Genomic DNA, 22,182 nt, shown 5'->3' with positions numbered 1-22,182 from the left:
CTAGGATTCTTTAGGCAAAGGAAGAGGAAATGGGTAAAGTTAAGAGAAGTCCAGAGGGAAAGGAAGTAGAGGAAAGGGCCTACTGATAGACCTGGGGAGGCCAAGCTCCAAGTTGGTGACATCAAATTCTCAGCCACAAAGCTTCTGGAAATAACTTCTATCAGCTGCAGGTCTAGGAGTAGGTGCAAATCCATAGATGCAGAATTTAGACTCTTCTGCCCCTCAAAAGTTTCCCATCTGTTTGTCTACACCTGAAGTTAAACTTTCACAGTGATAGGTCAATGAATTAAATAGAACACCTGTGGTCTCCCACATCAGAATAAGCTCTGTGAGGAAAAGCCTGCTCTCTGCTCCGGCTCTTTCCTAAGGAGGGTCATTAGTCTTTACTCTGACTTAATCACAGTCACGTTCTGTGCTACCCAGCAGCAGTGCCCTTGGTACTGGAAATTTCAAGCATGATGTTTTTTAAAAAACCACTCTCAAGCACAATAGAAGGAACAAGACCAAAAAAAATCCATGATTAAATTATAGTAAATTGAGGTACATTTAGAGAGAAACTTTGGGTAATTGAAAAAAGAACCATTTAGAAGGGGCATGGAAACAAGCATAGGTAAGTCTCTTCTGCTTTCAAGGTTGTCTCTGTTCATGCTTCTGTATCAAGTCTTCAAAAGGTAAAGTTCCTCAATGCCTACTCTGAAGGAAGTCTTGTTTTTCCTCTGTATTCTTTCCCCAGACAATTTCACCAGTCTTTGATTTCAACCACTGTCCAAAATACTGTCACTCAAGTAAGTATATTCATTTCAGACCTCTTCTTTGAACCCAAAAATGTGTCCACCCAATTGTCTACTTCTCATCTTCAACTGGATGTTTCACAGGTACCTCTCATTCAAGATTTCCAAAACAGAATGACTAATCTTCAATGCTATGAGTGGTAACACACCCACTCAGTTGTCCCTATTCAATCCATAGAGGAACAGATTAATTTCCTGTTTAAAAGTCCACAATAGCTTCCCACTGCTCTTAAGGTAAAACTCGAAATCCTCCTATTCCCTGAATGACTTACCCTCTCCTACCCCTCCAGGCCCACCCCTCTTAGTTTCCTACTCTGAAACTCCAGATATATTGATTTTATTTCTCATCTGCCAATGTGCCATGTGTTGTCCTGATTGCTCTACCTGGAATATATCCTCTTTGCTCCTTTAGTTAGTTTTGACTTCTTCTTCAGAGTTTAATTCAATCAGTATTTCCTTAATGAATACTCCTGATTCCCCACGCTAAGTTAAACTTTTCAAGAAGATACTTCATGGCATTACTATTATTAAATAAGAACAAACATTTATTAAGAAGCTATTATTGGACCAAATTCTCCATTCTAGGTGGAGATTCAGCAGGAAGACAAAAAGGTCTTTGCTCTTCTGAAGCTGCAAACTTGTCATCAGGGGAGATGAGCAATAAATAAATAGAGATGATAATTTTAGACAGTAATAGGTGGTATGAGTATAATAAAACAGATGATGAAATAGAGAGTAGCTGGCTCAGAAACAGGGCCACAGGGAGAGTAAACCTTGGATAGATTGCTTGGTGTCTGCTTTTCCTGAAGGAATATAAGCTTCTAGGAGCAGGGGCTTTTTCTTATACTGTATCCCAAGTTCCTGCAACATAAGTGCTAAGTGAATGTTTGAGGAATAAAAATATAAAAGATATTTTTCTCTCTAAATAGGACTATTTTCTTCTAATATGCCAAAGAACAATCTCAATGAAGTCACATTTTAATATTACAAATCATATCACCAATCCATCTTCAAAATATTTGTGGAATAGTTGAATAAATCAAGTAGAAATCTACTGCCATAAGACACTAGACTAAAAGGCCCTTTATGGATCAGAATCCCCTTATATAATCTATCTAAATCATTTGAGTCATCACCTTTTAACTCTACTGTAGCCTAACAGACTATAAGATACCCATATGAGTAGCTGATAGCCTTTTTGTTTACGAAGTGCTATTGATAAATAAATGGTGGAATCTTATTCAAGACAGATGGATCGTAATCTTATTCAACAGGACTAAAGGAAATAAACAATCCACACAGCAAACTGTGTAAAATTCCATTTCAAAAATCACAACAGAAAAAAAATTCCCAATAGTTAGTGCTCAAAAAATAGTATATTAATCAACTAGAATGCAACTTGGAACAACTTTCTTACCTCAAAGATTTTACTGTTTATTTAAAAAGAAAGAAAATATTGATTCCCAGGTCCATTCATATATTTCTTAAAATGCAAAATACTAGACAAGGTTATCTTTTAGGTTTAAAGTATTAATTTTCCCATTCAGTTAATAATTCATTAATTCAAATAAGCATTTACTAGCTGGGCGTGGTGGCGATCATCTGTAATTCCAGTTGCTCAGGAGGCTGAGGCAGGAGGATCACAAGTTCAAAGCTAGCTTCAGCAAAAGTGAGGTGCCAAAAAACTCAGTGAGACCCTGTCTCTAAATAAAATACAAAATAGGGCTGGGGATGGAGCTCAGTGGTTGAGTGCCCCTGAGTTCAATCCCTGGGACACCACTACCACCAATAAGCATTTACCAAGTGCAGACTGTTTGCCAGGCACCATGTTTTCTGTATAGGATTTTATGAACTGAAAAAAAAAAAAAAACCTATATAGTGACAGTATTTGGAAAATGGCCACCTTGCTCAGAAAGATGAGAGTGTATCTAACCAAACTTAGATTTGGCAAGGAGATACTTACTATCATCTTAAAAAAAAAAAAACATGATTAAGTCTCATTATGCACAGTAGTTATATTCTGTAAAGTTGCCACAAACCCTGGACTGAGAATATTGAATCATGGCTCCTGGGGGAAAATGGGGTTAGGTTATATGAACCTCTGTTTGCATCATTTTTATTAGCTTATCAATACACAATCTTGTTTTATGCATGGTTCTTTTAAAGACATCAGATTTGATATATATTGATTCTTTAACAATGTGCTCACAGCCAACAACACTCTATCTCTGGATTAAGATAGTATCATACAATACCTAGCACAGTGCCTGACACATGGCCACAGGTGCCATCCAAAGACTGGTAGCCACAGTCTTTCTGGCTTTAAAGTTGAAGTCTGAAGGAATTCTGTCTAGTATACATACTTCCTGCAGGAAGCATATCACAAACTTTTTGCATTCAGAAGCACTAGATAGTCCTGTACAAGGGACCATTTTAAACAGTGAAATCACTCAAAGTAAGCATAAAATGTAAATATATATATATATATATATATATATACACACATATATATATATGTATATATATATATATATATATATGTATATATGTGTGTGTGTGTGTATATATATATATATATATATATATATATATGAACTAAGTAGACTATAAAAAGGACAATTGTTTACAATTTGGGAGGAGGGGCATGTGATTAGTCAGCTTTTTCACTAATGTGACCCAAAGACCTGAAAAGAACAATTAGGAGGAAAAGTTTAGGGGCTCACAGTTTCAGAGGTCTCAGTCCATAGGCAGCCTGCTCCATTCTTCAGGCTTGAGGTGACGCAGAACATCATGATGGAAGAGTGTGGGCAAGGGAAGAGGCTCAAACCATCACACCAGGAAGCAGAGAGAGACTCTACTGGCCAGATACAAAATATATACCCTAAAGGCAAACTTCCAAAGAACCCCCCCCCCAAAAAAAAAACACACCCTACCTAATTGCCACGCAGTTAATCTCTATCAGAGGATTGGGTTAAGGCTCTCCTAATCTAATCATTTCACCTTTGAATTTTCTTGCATTGTCTCACACATGAGCCTTTGAGCCTTTGGGGGACACCTAATATCTCAACCATACAAGGAAGAAGAAAATGTAATTCCTGGGTTTGAAACCCAGCTCTACCATTTACCACCTGTGTGATCTTAGGACAGTTATTTGATGACTCCATGCTTTGGTTTACCCATCTCCAAAGTGAAGATAATAATATTACCTGTCTCAAGTGTTTGCAGTGAAGATTAAGAAACATGCTACATGTAAGGTGTTTGATACAGTGCCCCGTACATAATTAACACTATGTAAGTGTTACTTATCAAAGTAAACAAACACAAAACAATGGGACATTATCTTAAACTATCAGTAAAAACACAGGACTAGAACAGGATAAGTACTCAGTAGGGGTTGCTTTCCTTCACCTTTCTCATACTTCTCCCTTTCCTTCCCACCACTATTATTTTTTCATTTTTTAAAACTCTAATTTGTTTTATATGACAGCAGAATGTATTATAATTCATATTATACATACAGAACACAATTTTTCATATCTCTGGTCATACACAAAGTAGAGTCACACTATTTGTGTCTTCATACATGTACTTAGGGTAATCATGACCATCTCATTCCACCATATTTCCTATCCCCATGCCCCCTCCCTTCATCTTTCTCCTCTTTGCCCTATCTAGAGTTCCTCTAATTCTCCCATGCTCCCCCCACCAAACCCCATTATGAATCAGCAACCTTATATCAGAGAAAACATTCAGCATTTGGTTTGTTGGGATTGGCTAATTTCACTTAACATTATATTCCCCAACTCCATCCACTCACCTGCAAATGTTATGATTTTATTCTCTTTTAATGCTTAATAGTATTCCTTTGTGTATATATACCACATTTTCTTTATCCATTCATCAACTGATGGGCATCTAGGTTGGTTCCACAGTTTAGCTATTGTGAAACAGACTTGTAGACCAACGGTACAGAATAAAGGACACAGAGACAAACCCACATTTATCTTATTTTAGACAAAGGCACCAAAAATATACATTGGAGAAAAGATAGCCTCTCCAACAAATGGTGCTGGGAAAACTGGAAATCTATATGCAACAAAATTAAGCCTCTATGCTTCACCATGCACAAAACTCAAAGTGGATCAAGGACCTAGGAATTAAACCAGAGACACTGCATCTATTAAAAGAAAAAGTAGGCCCAAATCTCCATCATGTCGGATTAGGTCCCAACTTCCTTAATAAGACTCCTATAGCACAAAAGTTAAAATCAAGAATCAATAAATGGAATGGATTCAAACTAAAGAGCTTCTTCTCGGCAAAAGAACAATCAATGAGTTGAACAGAGTCCCTTCCCACCATTTTGGTTCCTCATTTTCATTACTTCCTTCTTGTCTATGCCTCAAACCACAGAGAGGCCCGCCCAGAATATTGTTCAAAGAGTGTGGTGAACCAAAGATAGAGCTTGCTCTAGAGAAAAGTTGCTCTCAGATGGCACTTCCTTCAAGTGAAGCCTGGACAACTTCTGGAATGATCTACCTCCCTGCTGTACTCCCATCAGCTGCTGCCAAGGAAAAACTGACCATCTGTGGGCAGCAGGAACCTTCCCACTAACCCTGAAGCTCTGCACAACTTCCTCCTTCCACACCAGTCTGGAACAGACTTATCCACTCACCAGCATAAAATCAGCTTTTAGTGGGTCACCAAAGGAGATAGGCTCCAGAAGAAGTTGGGAGAGATTGAGAGGCAGATGAGAAACTGGCAATGCCAAAAGCTGGGGTCTTCTCAGAACAAGCCTTCCATGCGCATGTCCGAGCTAAAGAATATGAAGAGGAGGTTAGGGACAGAGCCAGTAAGTAGAAGGGACGGGATACAATGGCTATTGTGCAAACATAAGTTCCTTCAGCTGGGGATAAGGAAGGGGTCGGGAGCAAAGACATTAAAGCCAGTCTAGAGTGGCAGGGATTTAGCTGGCAAGATGAAAATCCCTTTCTGCCAAACTCTGCAGGCCCAGGGTTGCCAAGGAACACACTCACATGGCCCAGAGCATGTTATTCAGAGCATCTTTCCAGTGAAATGTGGGTGGCACATTTTGGGGCTGGCAGAAGTCTGCCTCAGATCTCTTTGGAGTTTCCTCATTTTTCTGATCCAAGACAAGAAGCCCTTTATCATAGTTTTCATAGTACTAGCTTCCAGTTAGTTATATTTGAACTTTCAAAGCAAGCAGGAAAAAAATGCTTTCTCAATGTATAGACCTCATTAAAAAACATAGTTTGGGGGAAACACCCAACACTCCCTGCACTTGATACATCTAACTACTGCAAACTACACTTAATAGCTACATTGACCATTAGTCCTTGATTTACCACATCTGTCTCCAGATGCAATAGTTATCACCACCACCCACTTTCAAGGATCTATGCTACAAGCATCACACTAGATATTTCCTGGAATTTATTTCGCTTAATCTTCTTCCAAATCCCTGGAATGTTGATGTTACCACCCATCTCCATTCTATAGTTAAGGACTCAAGTGTAACAAAATTTTCCAAAAATCATGTGGAAAGTAAGTGACTGAGCAAGGAGTCAAACCAAATCAGTCTTACTTTGATGTCTATATTGGTTTTACTGTACTGTATATAACCAGGTTATTGTAGAGCCTACACTCAATGGGATACAAATAATCCCTGCTGCCAGCTGTGTAATAACATCTGGGCAGATTCCACAACTTTTCAATCGCTTTCTGTTATTATGAGACTTATTCAAATATTTAATAGGTGTTCAAATTCCAATTTATATTTAGTTTAAAGTTCTTCTCCTTTCCTTTCCCCAGCCATCCAGGGTTCAGGTCACTGCTTGAAGGGAGCAGGGTCTGCTTTTCTCTTACTACATACTATGTGTGCACTGCGCCTCCTCCCTCCTCATCTTCCAGGCTTTGAGTGCACCCAGGGTGAAATCTGACAGGTGCAGGGGTTGATGTATGGAACTGGCTGCTTGGGAAAGGTGGTGGTTGTTGGGATTCCCACTCCATATAGGTCTGGTTCTCTCTGATGCTGCTGCTTTTCACTAATTTGGTGATTTATACTCAGAAGGTGCATGTGGTTTATTGGGAGAGATGTTCTGCTTCACACTCACTCCACCCATAACGAGAATGTGTTCGGTCTTCTGCTGATTTTACCACAGATCTGGAGCCACAGTTGCTCTCTTCTGACATCCTACAACTATTCTATTGGCATTGTGTCATGGCTTACATATGCCATGCAGGAGAAATGATGTGTGCCTGGTTCTTTGAATGCTATAGTTGACTTGTTCAGACTCGCATAGGTTCTCTGGAACTTCAGGAATTAGGAAAGGCTGACTAATATTTTTGAGTGTCTGAGAACCCAAAGAATCTTTTTTCCCTCTTCTGGAAGGAATTGCTAGTGTATTCACTTTACCCAAGAAGTATATTAAAAATAAATAAACGACTCTGGCAAAAGGACTAATATAGTCATGCCTCATTTAACAACAGGGATGTGTCCTGAGAAATATGTCATTATGTGATTTTGTCATTGTGTGACCATCATATAGTGTTCTTACACAGCCTGTGATGGTAGAGCCTATTACACTCCCAGGTTATATGAGATATATAGCCTATTGCTCCTAAATCCATGATGAAACCAACATAAAATTAAATCAAGCACAAGGGAAAACAATGCTATCAAGAGACATTGATATTCGAGGCTGCTGTCAGTTGCATACCTTTTTACAGTAGCTTTTTTAAACAATTAGAATGAGTACACTCTAATGATAAAACGTATAGAACAGTAAATACATATACCAGTGACATTTTGTTTATTATCATTGTCACATATTATGCTGCACATAACTGTATGTGTTATACTTTATGACTGACAGCACAGTAGGTGTGTTTGTACCAGCATCACCACAAACACAGGATAATGCATTGCTCTACAACATCATGACAGCTACAATGTCAGTATGCAATAGGAATTTTTTAGCTCCATTATAATCTTATGGGACCACTGTCATATCTGCAGTCTGTCATTGACAAAAACATCATTATTCAGCACATGACTGTAATTATACTGAATTCACTATAACTAAGACTGAAACAAATACAGTGATTATGATTACAGAATAGAATGAGTATGTTAGAAACTCTAACATGTAGTAATGCATAATTAACAAAAGTGAGAACAAGGGGTGAGAAAGTTGATGGTGGTATACTTGTGCTGATTTCCTCACCTCATCAAGGCAGGGGTGACAGATACAGTGGGGGACCTATAAAAATCCATCCTTCCTGTTTCTCTTGTCAGAAGTAGGAAGAGTTTGGGAGTTCATAACTCACTTGAATCAAATGTATGAATGATGATATGTCATGAGCTTTGTAATGTTTTGAACAACCAATTAAAAAAAAAGAAAGAAACATGAGAAACAGCACTTTTCCTGTTTCTTGCCACAGTTATGCAACTGAAAGAGATAACCATGAAGATAAGAGTTTACACGCTGGGGATGGCAAAGTGAAAAAAAAATTGAAATTTAAAAAGCCTTTTAATATGGTTTCTTTTATCTGACTCTTGTATCTTTTCACATTGTCAACAGATATGCACTTAATGTTTGTTCTTCCAAAGAGGGTGTCCTGTTTGTGGGTATTCCAGGGATAGGCAGGCTATGTTTAGCCTTAAGGGTATCAATATTTCAATTTTCTGTGATTACGATCTGTAGAAGAAGAAAAAATTGACAACACTGGCTCATTTTAAAAAGCCCTTTAAATCATTTTTGTTCTTAAGCAAATCTTGCCAAACATCAAAAGGTTTTTCTCTTCCTTTACATCCGAAGATAAACTGGTTTTCAAAGGCACTTCTTATTTTACCAAAAACAAAATGAAAATAAGATTCCCAAAGTTCTGTGGGATGCAGTTATATCAAGGTATGAAGAGAATGTCTCCTTCAAACAAAAGAAAGATTTTGTTCATGTCCCGTTTGAATCTCTATCCTTTTTAGAGCCACTGTGCCAAGTTGTAACCTGCACCTATGCACCTGGAACAAATGTGCTGGCAGACCTTTATCTAGAAAAGTGGGGATGTCATGCAATCATTCTTAACCAGGTGTGCTAGGTACTTCTTATTAATTTAAAGTCTCCATAAGCATTTCTTATGAAACTTGTACACTTAATAACACTGTTTCAGGTAATATGAAAGTTTACATAGATCATGAAGTCCTACACATTAGAGACTACCAAACTGTACTATTCTGAATGTAGATCTAATATTAAGAGATGTAAATTTATTAAATAAACCCACAAGAGTATTTTAAGCACAACATTATTAAGAAGAAAAAAGGCCATTCATTTCAGCTCTTTCTACTTCTCATATTCCCTTCCTCGTCAGAATCTTTCTGTTTCTGTTTTTTCCAACAGGAGGAAACCAAGCAGTAATACCACCTTACCTATTTTGCCAATGTTAAAAGATTTAACATACCAGGACAATGATTGACATGTTGCATCACCTACTAAAATGGATCCCCTATGATCCATTTTCATTGTTTCTAATGGAACAATGACTTTTCGAAAGTAAGACCAAGTTTTAACTACAAAACAATATCCACCACTCTTACAGCTCCACTATCTTACAAGCAATATAAAAATCTCTTTAGGGGTTGTTTTTATTTTGTCGCCCTTTTAACCACCATCTTTCCCAGTTTCAGCCCTAGCTTTAGCATTTTATTGGAACTGCATCCATGTGGTATTTAAGTCACTTCCTATCTAGCCAGGCACCACAGAACTCATACCAGTTACCTGGTCAGAGGGTGCTGCTCCCTGGCTCACCGCACTCAGAATGGTCTCAACTCACTATGAGGAAGTCCTGGGGAGGACCCCCAAAGCCCCTCATCTCTAGCATTCCCTCCCTCTGCTCCAGATAATCTGGCTTCATTGTGGAGTTGTAATATTACCACTTCAGTCCCAGAACCAGCTGTTCCCTCTGCTTGGAAAACTCTTACCCAGGGGAAATGTGGTAACTTCCAGTCTTTGTCAAAATCCTCTCAGGGAATTTTTCCTTGACCTGCCTATTTAAAATCACAGTGACCTCACCCCCACCCCACAATCCTAGATAGCCTTTTCCTCCACCCTTATTTTATTTTTCTGCATAGAACATGTCACTTTCAACAGATTACAGAGATTGGGTATCTCTAATCAAAAAAATCAAACATTCCCCATAATACAAAATTTTTTGAATACTGACATGATGTACAAGTGGAAAATTCCATACCATAAAACTTCAATTCAAGCATAAAATTATGTAAAATATTGTTTTAGTCAGCTTTTTCACTGCTGTGACTAAAAGATCTGACCAGAACAATGGTAGAGGAGAAAAAGTTTATTTGGAGGCTTATAGTTTCAGAGGGCTTAGTCTAGAAGGTTGGCTTCATTCCTCGAGGTTTGAGGTGAGGCAGAACATCATGGCAGAAGAGTATGACAGAGAGAAGCAACTCACATGATGATCAGAGAGCCGAGAGAGAAAAACTCCACTCTCCAGATGCAAAATGTATACCCCATGGCCATGCCCCCAATGAACCACTTCCTCCAGCCACACCTCACCTGCATCTGGTCATCACTCAGTTCCCATCAGGGATGAGCTCACTGATTAGGTGAAGGCTATAACCCAATCATTTATCTCCCAAATCTTGCATTGTCTCACATGTGAGCTTTTGGAGGATACCTCTCATCAAAACCATAACAAATATATTTTTTAAATATTTATTTTCAGTTATAAGTGGACACATATCTTTATTTTTATGTGGTGCTTATATAAAATTATTTTTAGACTGTGTGAATAAGATGTCTATGAAACATAAATGAGTTTTGTGTTGAGACTTGGGTTCTACCTCCAAGATATCTCATTATGTATATGCAAATATTCCAAAAATCCAAAAAGGAATCTGAAATCCAAAACATTTCTTGCCCCAAGCTTTTCAGATAAGGGTGATTCAACCTTTGTAAAATTAACTCAAACCCTTAGTTCATTGTCTGTATTTCTCATCTAGAAAGGAAACACCATGAAAGGGACTTTTTTTTTTCCAGGTGTTTCTCAATACCTAACACAGAGTCAGGCGTCAGGTTATCCTCATAAATCCAGACCAATCCTTCAGTACACAGCCCAGAGGACATCGTATGCACAGCCTTGGAGTAGTACAATAGCGCAGCCCTGTCAAGGTACAAAGTCTTTGCTCACCACCTGCTTTGCAATCTGCAATACAGGGGCTTTCACAAATGGCCTAAGGAGTCCATGAAGCCTTATTTTTGCCTCCTTTTTGCTTTTATAGTTTCATTTCTATCACGTAGTAAGCTGGAATTGTACATTGCATAACAAGATATTTACCTGATTGTATAAAATCAGGAATTCTCAAATCTGGTTTACCTAAATCTGCAAGAATCTTCTAAACCATAAGATCTGATAGGAACTATTTTTCTGCCAGCTCCCTCACCATATTCGTGAACTATCCCTCGAGCTAAATGCTTTTCTTATTTTTCCCAAACTTTCCATTTTTCCTCAAATTCAAATAAATGTGAAAATAGATTTTTCCAAGAGCTTTCACTGGCAAATTAACCAATAATTAGGAAAGAATCTAAACTGATAAATCTTTCTATATAAGTTCAAACCAAGGAAAAGTTGGCAAGCATTTTCTTTTTCTTTTTTTTCCTCCAATCTTTCGAAAATGAACTTCAGATTTTTAATACGATTTTTCATTCATTCCAAGCACTAGATTTACTTGGAAGAATATTCTTTTAAATGCAGTCATTACAACAAACCTCAGATTGATAGGTTCCTTGTTGCAGCTGCCAAACCTTAGCTAGGCCATTTGTTTTTCTTTTGTTTTGCATAATTCACATGGATTTGACAATACAATGGTTGGTACTGTAGTGAAGCTACATATCCTGAGAGAGGATATTCTTCCTGGCAAGTTAAGAGCCAAATAGGATTACAAATACCACTTTACACTATAACTTTTATAATTTACAGTGGAACATTAGAACTACTGAAAGAGGAGAATTATGACCACACTTGCACATGCTTCACACACACACACACACACACACACACACACACATATCTTTGTATGCACTCCAAATCTTATGTTTCTATAATTGAACTGAATAGTTCCAGCAACCATAATGCTGAGTGCAAAGCAGGAATTTAGAATAAATATTTGTAGATCAGTGTTCAATGGTTGACAAAAAGATTTAAGATGATCAGCCACAGGGAAAGAAACCACACTAAAGCATCCTGGTTTTTTCTTATAGGCTTTTTGGGTCTTTTGTTTTACTTTGTTTTGCATTTGCAGTGCTGGGGATCAAACCCAGGACTCCATGCATGCTAGGCAGGCACTCTGCCACTGAGCTGCATCTCCAGCCTCATTACAGAACCCTCTCCTAGTTACCCCCCACTACCCGATATAACATTTTACAAAACTATAGTACAGCATCAGAACCAGAATACTGCCACTGAGACAGGCAGGATACAGAACATTCCATCAGCACCAGGATGTGCTGACTCTGTGCTCTTTTAGAACTAAGCTTACCCTTTCTTCCACCCCCACCCATTCACTCCTTAACTCCTGACAACCACTATTCTCTCCCCCATTTCTATAATTTTGTCATTTCAAGAATATTATATAAATATAATGATACAGTAGATTACCTTGTTTTTTTTTTAAATTCAGAATTCCCTGGAAATTCATCAAGGTCATTGCTTACATCAATAATTTGTCCTTTGTTATTGCTGAGTGATATTCCACAGGATGGATATGTGACAGAATTTTTTAACCATTCACCCATTGACAGATATCGGTGTTGTTTCCAGTTTAGGGCTATTACCTATGAAGCTGCCATGAATATTAAGTTATAAGCTTTTGAGTGACCATAAGTCTTTTCAGGAATAAACACCCAGGAGTACAAGTGTTGGGTTGCATAGTAGTTACAGGTTTAGTTTTGTAAAGAAACTGCCAAACTCTTCCCAGAGTGGCTGTATGATCTTATGTTCTCACCATCAATGTAGGGATCCAGATTCTCCACATCCTTACCAGGGACACTGTTGTCACTATTCTTTATCTTAGCCATTGTGATATGTGTGTAGTGATCCCTGAACTTTACAGGTGTTCATTTCCTATCTGTATATTTTCCTCAGGAAAATGATTATTCTTATCTTTGTCCTTGTGTTAATTGGGTTACATACTTTCTAACTTTTGAGTTTTGAGAGTTTCTATTTTAGACACCTAGACCTTTGTGAGATAAGTGGTTGGCAAATGTTTTCTCTTAATATGAATCTTGTCTTTTCATCTTCCTATCAGAATCTTCCACAGAGCAAAAGGTTTTGATTTTGAATACTGAAAAATTATTGTTTCTTCTTATGAATCATGCTCTGAGGTCAAGTCTCTTTGCCTAGCCCTAGATCCTGAACATTTTTTCCCATGTTTTTTTTTTCCTACGAGTTTTATAGTTTTACATTTTACATTTAAGTCCATGATATATTTTGAGTGAAATATTATATAGGGTCTGAGACTTATATCAAGGATCATATATTGCTGAGAAGGTTCAATGCTTTTCTTTTCATCATTGTATTTCTTTTGAACCTTTGTGAACAATTACTGGGACACATTGATGTGGATATACTTTTTCATTATCTGTTCAGCTCCATTGATCCACGTGTCCATCTCTTCACTAATACCACACAGTCTTGTCTACTGTACCTGTATAATAATGTTTGAAAAGAGTAGACTAATTCCCCCCATTTTATTTTGATCTTGGAGGAAAACATTGAGCTTTTTATCAGTAAACAAAAATGTTAACAGTTTCTTATAGACACTCCTTAACAAAGTGAAGAAGATTCCCTCTTCCGTATCTTGCTGAGAATTTTAATCCTGAACATGTTCTGGATTTTGTCAAATACTTGCTGTGTACCTATTGAAAAGATCATCTGATTCTTTTTTTATTTTGTCTTCTAATATGCTGGATTACACTGATGATTTTTAAATATTGAACCAACCTGGCATCCTAGGGATAAATTTTCTTTAGTCACAGTTCACAGTTCTTTTTCTGTATCACTGCATTCTATTTGGTAATATTTCATTCAAAATTTGTGTGCCTTTATAATCATGAGGAATACTGGTCTCTAGTTTTATATATTTATTTTTTTATTGCTTTTACTATTTGGTATCTTAGTAATACTACCTTCATAAAGTGAATCTGAAAATGTTTCCCCTTCTTCTGTTTTTTTGGATTAGAATGTATTAAATTTGTATTAATTTTTCTTTAAACATTTGGCAGACTTCTGCAGTGAAACCATCTGGGGTTGGAGTTCTTTTCTTGGGAGTTTTAAAATTATAAATTAAAATTTCCTTAATATTTACAGGGCTATTAAAATTATTTTTTTCATGTTGAGTGAATGCTGGCAGTTTGCGCTTTTCAAGGAATTGGTCCAGTTCACTTATGTTGTAAAATTCATGTCAAATTCAATAGCTTTATGCTGTTCGTAGTATTCTCTTATTAGCCTTTTGTTGGTGGCATTGACTTCGACCATATCCTTGCTAATTTTCTGCCTCATTATTTAAGCAATATTTGAAAGATACTGAAGTCTCCAAGTATAGCTTTAGATTTGTCCTTTTCTTCTTTCATTTCTATTTTTCTTCTTTCTTTTTCATCAGTTTGTTTCTATTAGCATGTGTGCTTTCTCTTTCTTTCTCAATCTTACTAGATATTGTCCATTTCATAAATCTTTTCAAAGAATCACCATTTCATTGATCTTCTTTATTGTTTTACTTTTTCAATTCCATTGAATATTGACTTTTTAAAAAAATTTCCTTCCTTCTGCTTGCTTTGATTTTGATTTTATTTTCCTAAGTTCTTGTGGTGGGTGGTTACAGTGATATTAGACTTTTTTTTCCTAATGTATACATATAGTATAGTACTATAAATCTCCCTCCAAGTACTGCTTTGGCTGTGTCCCATGAATTTTAACATTGTATTTTCATTTTTATTCCTTCAGTGTATTTTTCTTTACTTCATTGATATGTTCTCTTGGATCCATGAATTATTTTTAGAAGTGTGTTGTTTAATTTCCAAATATTTATAGATTTATAGATTCCACTATCTTCCTGTTAGTGACTTTTACATTGGTTCCACTGTGGTCAGAAAACATACTCTCCATGAATTCCATTCTTTCAAATTTGCTGAGGTTTGTTTTATGGCCCAAGATATGATCTTAGTATAATATTTCATGAACATTTGAAAAGAAATGTGAATTCCACTGTTGTTGGGTGGAGTGCTCTATAAATATCCATTATATATTTTTAGTGGTTGGTGGTGTTGAGTTTTACTATATCCCTGCTCATTTTCTGCCTTACTCTTCAACCAATAGTTGAGAAGAAAGAGATGCTGAAGTCTCCAACTATAACTTTACATTTGTCTTTTTATTTTTTCATTTCTGTTAGGTTTTGCTTCCTATATAACTGTTTTGTTGTTATTTTGGTTTGGTTTGGTTTGGGATACCTACACATGTAGGATTGTTATGTCCTCTTGATAGACTTAACTCTTCTATCATTACATAATGTCTCTGGTAATTTTCTCTGACCAAAGTCTACTTTATCTGATATCAATATAGCCACTGTTGCTTCCCTTTTATTAATCTTGGCATAAGATGGTTGATTTTCATTATTTGTGCATTCTATATTTGCTGATTCACCTTCTGCTAAAATTTATTTGTAATACCAAAATCAATATTCAGAGAGCTCTTGCAGTCATTTATGAACATCAAGAGTAGCAGAAACCTTGAGTCACTCCCCCACACATGCACAGTCCAAGTCAAAGTCAAATAAAACAGTGTTCTGGCTTCTTATTTTAGTTCTCATGCTATAAACAAATGTCATTCTCTCACAGTATACTTTATGCCAAATTTTTAATAATTTTGTGCTTTAACTTGGTAATTCTACTGTTCAAAATAGTGATGAAGTGCTGACTATCGTTCTTATGCACATGAAGGCCATGATGTGATTTATAGAGAAACACTGTATATGTAAGACAAGGTTTGTTCAGACATGAGTCACAGTGCTACTGACCATGAGTTCAAAGCTAATGAATCAACAATACATATACAATAAGATATTTTTAAACAGAAACAAACACAAAATAAATTATCTACTTACCAATCAACAAAAATGTGACCAGAAGCTCCTAACCCTGTAACACCTGGGAATCTAACCTTGCATCTCCCCTAGGAGCAGCAGTTCAGTACTTGCTAATTCATAATTCATGTCAACTTTAAATAATATAGTTACCTTAAATAACAAAAATTCACTTCATCTTTTTTTGCATTTTATTTTCAACCTGCCTATGTTATAGATGAAGTATCTTTCTTATAGACAGCATACAATTGGAACAGGTTTTCTTTTTTTTTTAATTCAATCTGCCAATTTTTATTTTTCAATTGGTATATTTGCACTATTAATCTTTTTTTTATTGTTGGTTGTTCAAAACATTACATAGTTCTTGATATATCATCTTTCACACTTTGCTTCAAGTGGGTTATGAACTCCCATTTTTAGCCCATATACAGATTGCAGAATCACATCAATTACACATCCATTGATTTACATATTGCCATACTAGTGACTGTCGTGTTCTGCTACCTTTCCTATCCTCTACTATCCCCTCTCCCCTCCCCTCCCCTCTTCTCTCTCTAACCCCTCTACTGACCTTCATTTCTCCCCCTTGTATTATTTTTCCCTTTCCCCTCATTTCCTCTTGTATGTTCATTTGTATAACCCTGAGGGTCTCCTTCCATTTCCATGCAATTTCCCTTTTCTCTCCCTTTCCCTCTCACCTCTCATCTCTGTTTAATGTTAATCTTCTTCTCATGCTCTTCGTCCCTACTCTGTTCTTAGTTACTCTCCTTATATCAAAGAAGACATTTGGCATTTGTTTTTTAGGGATTGGCTAGCTTCACTTAGCATAATCTGCTCTAGTGCCATCCATTTCCCTGCAAATTCTATGATTTTGTCATTTTTTAATGCAGAGTAATACTCCATTGTGTATAAATGCCACATTTTTTTAATCCATTCGTCTATTAAAGGGCATCTGGGTTGGTTCCACAGTCTTGCTATTGTGAATTGAGCTGCTATGAACATCGATGTAGCAGTGTCCCTGTAGCATGCTCTTTTTAGGTCTTTACGGAATACACCAAGAAGGGGAATAGCTGGGTCAAATGTTGGCTCCATTCCCAACTTTCCAAGAAATCTCCATACTGCTTTCCAAATTGGCCTCACCAATTTGCAGTCCCACCAGCAATGACAAGTGTACCCTTTTCCCCACATCCTCGCCAGCACCTGTTGTTGTTTGACTTCATAATGGCTGCCAATCTTACTGGAGTGAGATGGTATCTTAGGGTGGTTTTGATTTTCATTTCTCTGACAGCTAGAGATGTTGAGCATTTTTTCATGTACTTGTTGATTGATTGCATGTCCTCCTCTGAGAAGTGTCTGTTCAGGTCCTTGGCCCATTTGTTGATTGGGTTGTTTGTTCTCTTATTGTCTAATTTTTTGAGTTCTTTGTATACTCTGGATATTAGGGCTCTATCTGAAGTGTGAGGAGTAAAGATTTGTTCCCAGGATGTAGGCTCCCTATTTACCTCTCTTATTGTTTCTTTTGCTGAGAAAAAACTTTTTAGTTTGAGTAAGTCCCATTTGTTGATTCTAGTTATTAACTTTTGTGCTATGGGTGTCCTATTGAGGAATTTGGAGCCCGACCCCACAGTATGTAGATCGTAGCCAACTTTTTCTTCTAACAGACGGCATGTCTCTGATTTGATATCAAGCTCCTTGATCCATTTTGAATTAACTTTTGTGCATCGCGAGAGAAAGGGATTCAGTTTCATTGTGTTGCATATGGATTTCCAGTTTTCCCAGCACCATTTGTTGAAGATGCTATCCTTCCTCCATTGCATGCTTTTAGCCCCTTTATCAAATATAAGATAGTTGTAGTTTTGTGGATTGCTTTCTGTGTCCTCTATTCTGTACCATTGGTCCACCCGCCTGTTTTGGTACCAGTACCATGCTGTTTTTGTTACTATTGCTCTGTAGTATAGTTTGAAGTCTGGTATCGCTATACCGCCTGATTCACACTTCCTGCTTAGCATTGTTTTTGCTATTCTGGGTCTTTCATTTTTCCATATGAATTTCATGATTGCTTTCTCTATTTCTACAAGAAATGCCGTTGGGATTTTGATTGGCATTGCATTAAACCTATAGAGAACTTTTGGTAATATCGCCATTTTGATGATGTTAGTTCTGCCTATCCATGAACAGGGTATATTTTTCCATCTTCTAAGATCTTCTTCTATTTCTCTCTTTAGGGTTCTGTAGTTTTCATTGTATAAGTCTTTCACCTCTTTTGTTAGGTTGATTCCCAAGTATTTTATTTTTTTGAAGATATTGTGAATGGAGTGGTTGTCCTCATTTCCATTTCAGAGGATTTGTCGCTGATATACAGGAATGCCTTTGATTTATGCGTGTTGATTTTATATCCTGCCACTTTGCTGAATTCATTTATTAGCTCTAATAGTTTCTTTGTAGACCCTTTTGGGTCTGCTAGGTATAGAATCATGTCATCTGCAAATAGTGATAATTTAAGTTCTTCTTTTCCTATTTTTATGCCTTTAATTTCTTTCGTCTGTCTAATTGCTCTGGCCAGTGTTTCGAGAACTATGTTGAACAGAAGTGGAGAGAGAGGGCATCCCTGTCTTGTTCCAGATTTTAGAGGGAATGCCTTCAGTTTTTCTCCATTCAGAATGATGCTAGCCTGAGGCTTAGCATAGATTGCTTTTACAATATTGAGGTATGTTCCTGTTATCCCTAGTTTTTCTAGAGTTTTGAACATAAAGGGATGCTGTACTTTGTCGAATGCTTTTTCCGCATCTATCGAGATGATCATATGGTTCTTATTTTTAAGTCTATTGATGTGGTGAATAACATTTATTGATTTCCGTATATTGAACCAGCCTTGCATCCCAGGGATGAATCCTACTTGATCATGGTGCACAATTTTTTTGATATGTTTTTGAATCCAATTCGCCAGAATTTTATTGAGGATTTTTGCATCTAGGTTCATTAGAGATATTGGTCTGTAGTTTTCTTTCTTTGAAGTGTCTTTGTCTGGTTTAGGTATCAGGGTGATGTTGGCCTCATAGAATAAATTTTGAAGTTCTCCCTCTTTGTCTATTTCCTGAAGTAGCTTGAAAAGTATTGGTATTAGTTCCTCTATAAAGGTTTTGTAAAATTCTGCTGTATACCCATCCGGTCCTGGGCTTTTCTTAGTTGGTAGTCTTTTGATGGTTTCTTCTATTTCCTCAATTGATATTGGTCTGTTTAGGTTGTCTATATCCTCCTGACTCAATCTGGGCAGATCATATGACTTAAGAAATTTATCGATGCCTTCACTATCTTCTAATTTATTGGAGTATAAGGATTCAAAATAATTTTTGATTATCTTCTGTATTTCTGAAGTGTCTGTTGTGACATTTCCTTTTTCATCCTGTATGCTAGTAATTTGAGTTCTCTCTCTTCTTCTCTTCACTAGCATCGCTAAGGGTCTGTCGATTTTGTTTATTTTTTCAAAGAACCAACTTTTAGTTTTGTCAATTTTTTCAATTGTTTCTTTTGTTTTGATTTCATTAATTTCAGCTCTGATTTTAATTATTTCTTGCCTTCTACTTCTTTTGCTGTTGTTTTGCTCTTCTTTTTCAAGGATTTTGAGATGAAGTATGAGATCATTTATTTGTTGTTTTTTTCTTTTTTTAAGGAATGAACTCCAAGCAATGAATTTTCCTCTTAGAACTGCTTTCAATGTGTCCCATAGATTCCGATATGTTGTGTCTGTGTTTTCAATTATCTCTAAGAATTTTTTAATTTCCTCCTTGATGTCTTCTATAACCCATTGATCATTCAGTAACCTATTGTTCATTCTCCAAGTGATGTATGCTTTTTCCTTCCTTCTTTTATCGTTGATTTTCAGTTTCATTCCATTATGATCAGATAGGATGCATGGTATTATCTCTACTCCTTTATATTGTCTAAGAGTTGCCCTGTGACATAATATATGATCTATTTTAGAGAAGGATCCATGTGCTGCTGAGAAAAAAGTGTAACTGCTTGATGTTGGGTGGTATATTCTATATATGTCAATTAAGTCTAGGTTATTAATTGTGTTATTGAGTTCTATAGTTTCCTTATTCAACTTTTGTTTGGAAGATCTGTCCAGTGGCGAGAGAGGTGTGTTGAAGTCTCCCATGATTATTGTATGGTGGTCTATTAGACTCTTGAACTTGAGAAGAGTTTGTTTGATGAACATAGCTGCACCATTGTTTGGGGCATATATATTTATGATTGTTATGTCTTGTTGGTGTATGGTTCCCTTAAGCAGTATGTAGTGTCCCTCTTTATCCCTTTTGATTAACTTTGGCTTGAAATCTATTTTATTTGATATGAGTATGGACACTCCTGCTTGTTTCCGAAGTCCATATGAGTGATATGATTTTTCCCAACCTTTCACCTTCAGCCTATGTATGTCTTTTCCTATCAAATGCGTCTCCTGTAGGCAGCATATTGTTGGGTCTTGTTTTGTGATCCATTCTATTAGCCTGTGTCTCTTAATTGGTGAGTTTAAGCCATTAACATTTAGGGTTATTATTGAGATATGGGTTGTTGTTCCAGCCATATTTGTTTATTAATGTTACTAAACATGGTTTGTTTTCCTCTTTGATTATCCCCCCCCCTTTACTGTCCTACCTCCCACTGTTGGTTTTCATTGTTATTTTCCATTTCCTCTTCCTGTAATGTTTTGCCGAGGATGTTTTGAAGAGATGGTTTTCTAGCTGCATATTCTTTTAACTTTTGTTTGTCGTGGAAGGTTTTAATTTCATCTTCCATCCTGAAGCTTAATTTCGCTGGATACACAATTCTTGGTTGGAACCCATTTTCTTTCAGTGTTTGAAATATGTTATTCCAGGATCTTCTAGCTTTCAGAGTCTGTGTTGAAAGATCAGCTGTTATCCTGATTGGCTTGCCCCTAAATGTAATCTGCTTCCTTTCTCTTGTAGCTTTTAAAATTCTCTCCTTATTCTGTATGTTGGGCATCTTCATTATAATGTGTCTAGGTGTGGATCTTTATAATTTTGCACATTCGGCGTCCTGTAGGCTTCTAGAATTTGGGATTCTGTCTCATTCTTCAAGTCTGGGAAGTTTTCTCGTATTATTTCATTGAATAAATTGCTCATTCCTTTGGTATGGAGCTCTGTACCTTCCTGTATCCCAATGACTCTTAAGTTTGGTCTCTTAATGTTATCCCATATTTCTTGGATGTTCTGCTCATGGTTTCTTAACAGTCTTGCTGAGCTGTCTATGTTCTTTTCCAGTTGAAATACTTTGTCTTCATTGTCTGATGTTCTATCTTCTAAGTGTTCTACTCTGTTGGTAGTATTCTCCATTGAGTTTTTAAGTTGGTTTATTGCTTCCTGCATTTCTAGGATTTCTGTTTGTTTGTTTTTTATAACCTCTATCTCCCTGTATAGTTGATCCTTTGCTTCCTGGATTTGTTTGTGTAATTCCTTGTCGAAGTGATCTTTCATTGTCTGATTTTGCTGTCTAATGTCTTCCTTGATACTCCAGATCATCTGAAGCATATATATCCTGAATTCTTTATCTGACATTCCATCTGCTGCAGCTGTTACCTCTTCTAAAGTTGAGTTGACCTGCATTGCTTGTAGTCCTTTGTTTCCTTGTCTTTTCATACTGCTTGCGTTTCTTTCTTCTTGGTGAAACTGTTGTGTTTTTGAAATTTCCCCCCCGCCATATATTTATATTGCTCTTGTATAGTTGAAAAGTCTCCCTTGCAGGTGCGGGCGGGGGCTCTGCTCTGCCCCTCCTCCAATTGGTGTGAGGTGTCTACCACGCCCGCGGACCCCTGGGCCTGATCCGCTGTTCTGTCGCAGGTCTGCCTACCTTGCAGGTGGGGGCGAAGGCTCTGCCCTGCCCCTCCTACCACGCCCGGGGACCGCTAGGCCTGATCTGCAGGTTGGTCGCCGGTCTGCCCACCTTGCGGGCACGGGTGTCAGTTCCGCTCCGCCCCCACTCCAATTGGGGTCACTTGACCACCACACAGGCGGGCCGCTGGGCCTGATCTGGGCGCGGGCGAAGGCTCTGCTCTGCCCCTACTCCAGTTGGGGTGAAGTGTGTACCACGCTGGCAGGCTGCTGGGCCTGATCCGCCGGTCTGTCGCAGGTCTGCTTACCTTGCCGGCGCGGGCGGCGGCTCTGCCCTGCCCCTCCTACCACGCCTGCAGACCGTTGG

The 22,182-nt window shown here is 37.4% G+C and overlaps 1 protein-coding gene across 4 annotated transcripts in view; it reads right to left on the bottom strand.

Annotated features, from left to right (window-relative positions):
• Cpq (carboxypeptidase Q) overlaps positions 1 to 22,182 on the bottom strand; it is a 463,439-nt gene that overhangs the window by 422,858 nt on the left and 18,399 nt on the right. The window contains exon 2 of one of the 4 annotated variants that reach the window (XM_046464740.2): positions 5,464 to 5,604. The exons of the other annotated variants lie outside the window; for them this stretch is intronic. The gene's annotated coding sequence lies outside the window, so the exon portion shown is untranslated. The remainder of the gene's footprint in view (positions 1 to 5,463; positions 5,605 to 22,182) is intronic. 4 annotated transcript variants of the gene reach the window in all.

This window comes from Marmota monax, unplaced genomic scaffold (assembly GCF_021218885.2).
Source record: "Marmota monax isolate L192 unplaced genomic scaffold, Marmota_monax_Labrador192_F-V1.1 WCK01_AAM20220418_F8-fsc00003, whole genome shotgun sequence".
NCBI lineage: Eukaryota > Metazoa > Chordata > Mammalia > Rodentia > Sciuridae > Marmota > Marmota monax.
The sequence above is the reverse complement of the archived record's forward strand: the minus strand, read 5'-3'. Positions and strand labels throughout refer to the sequence as shown.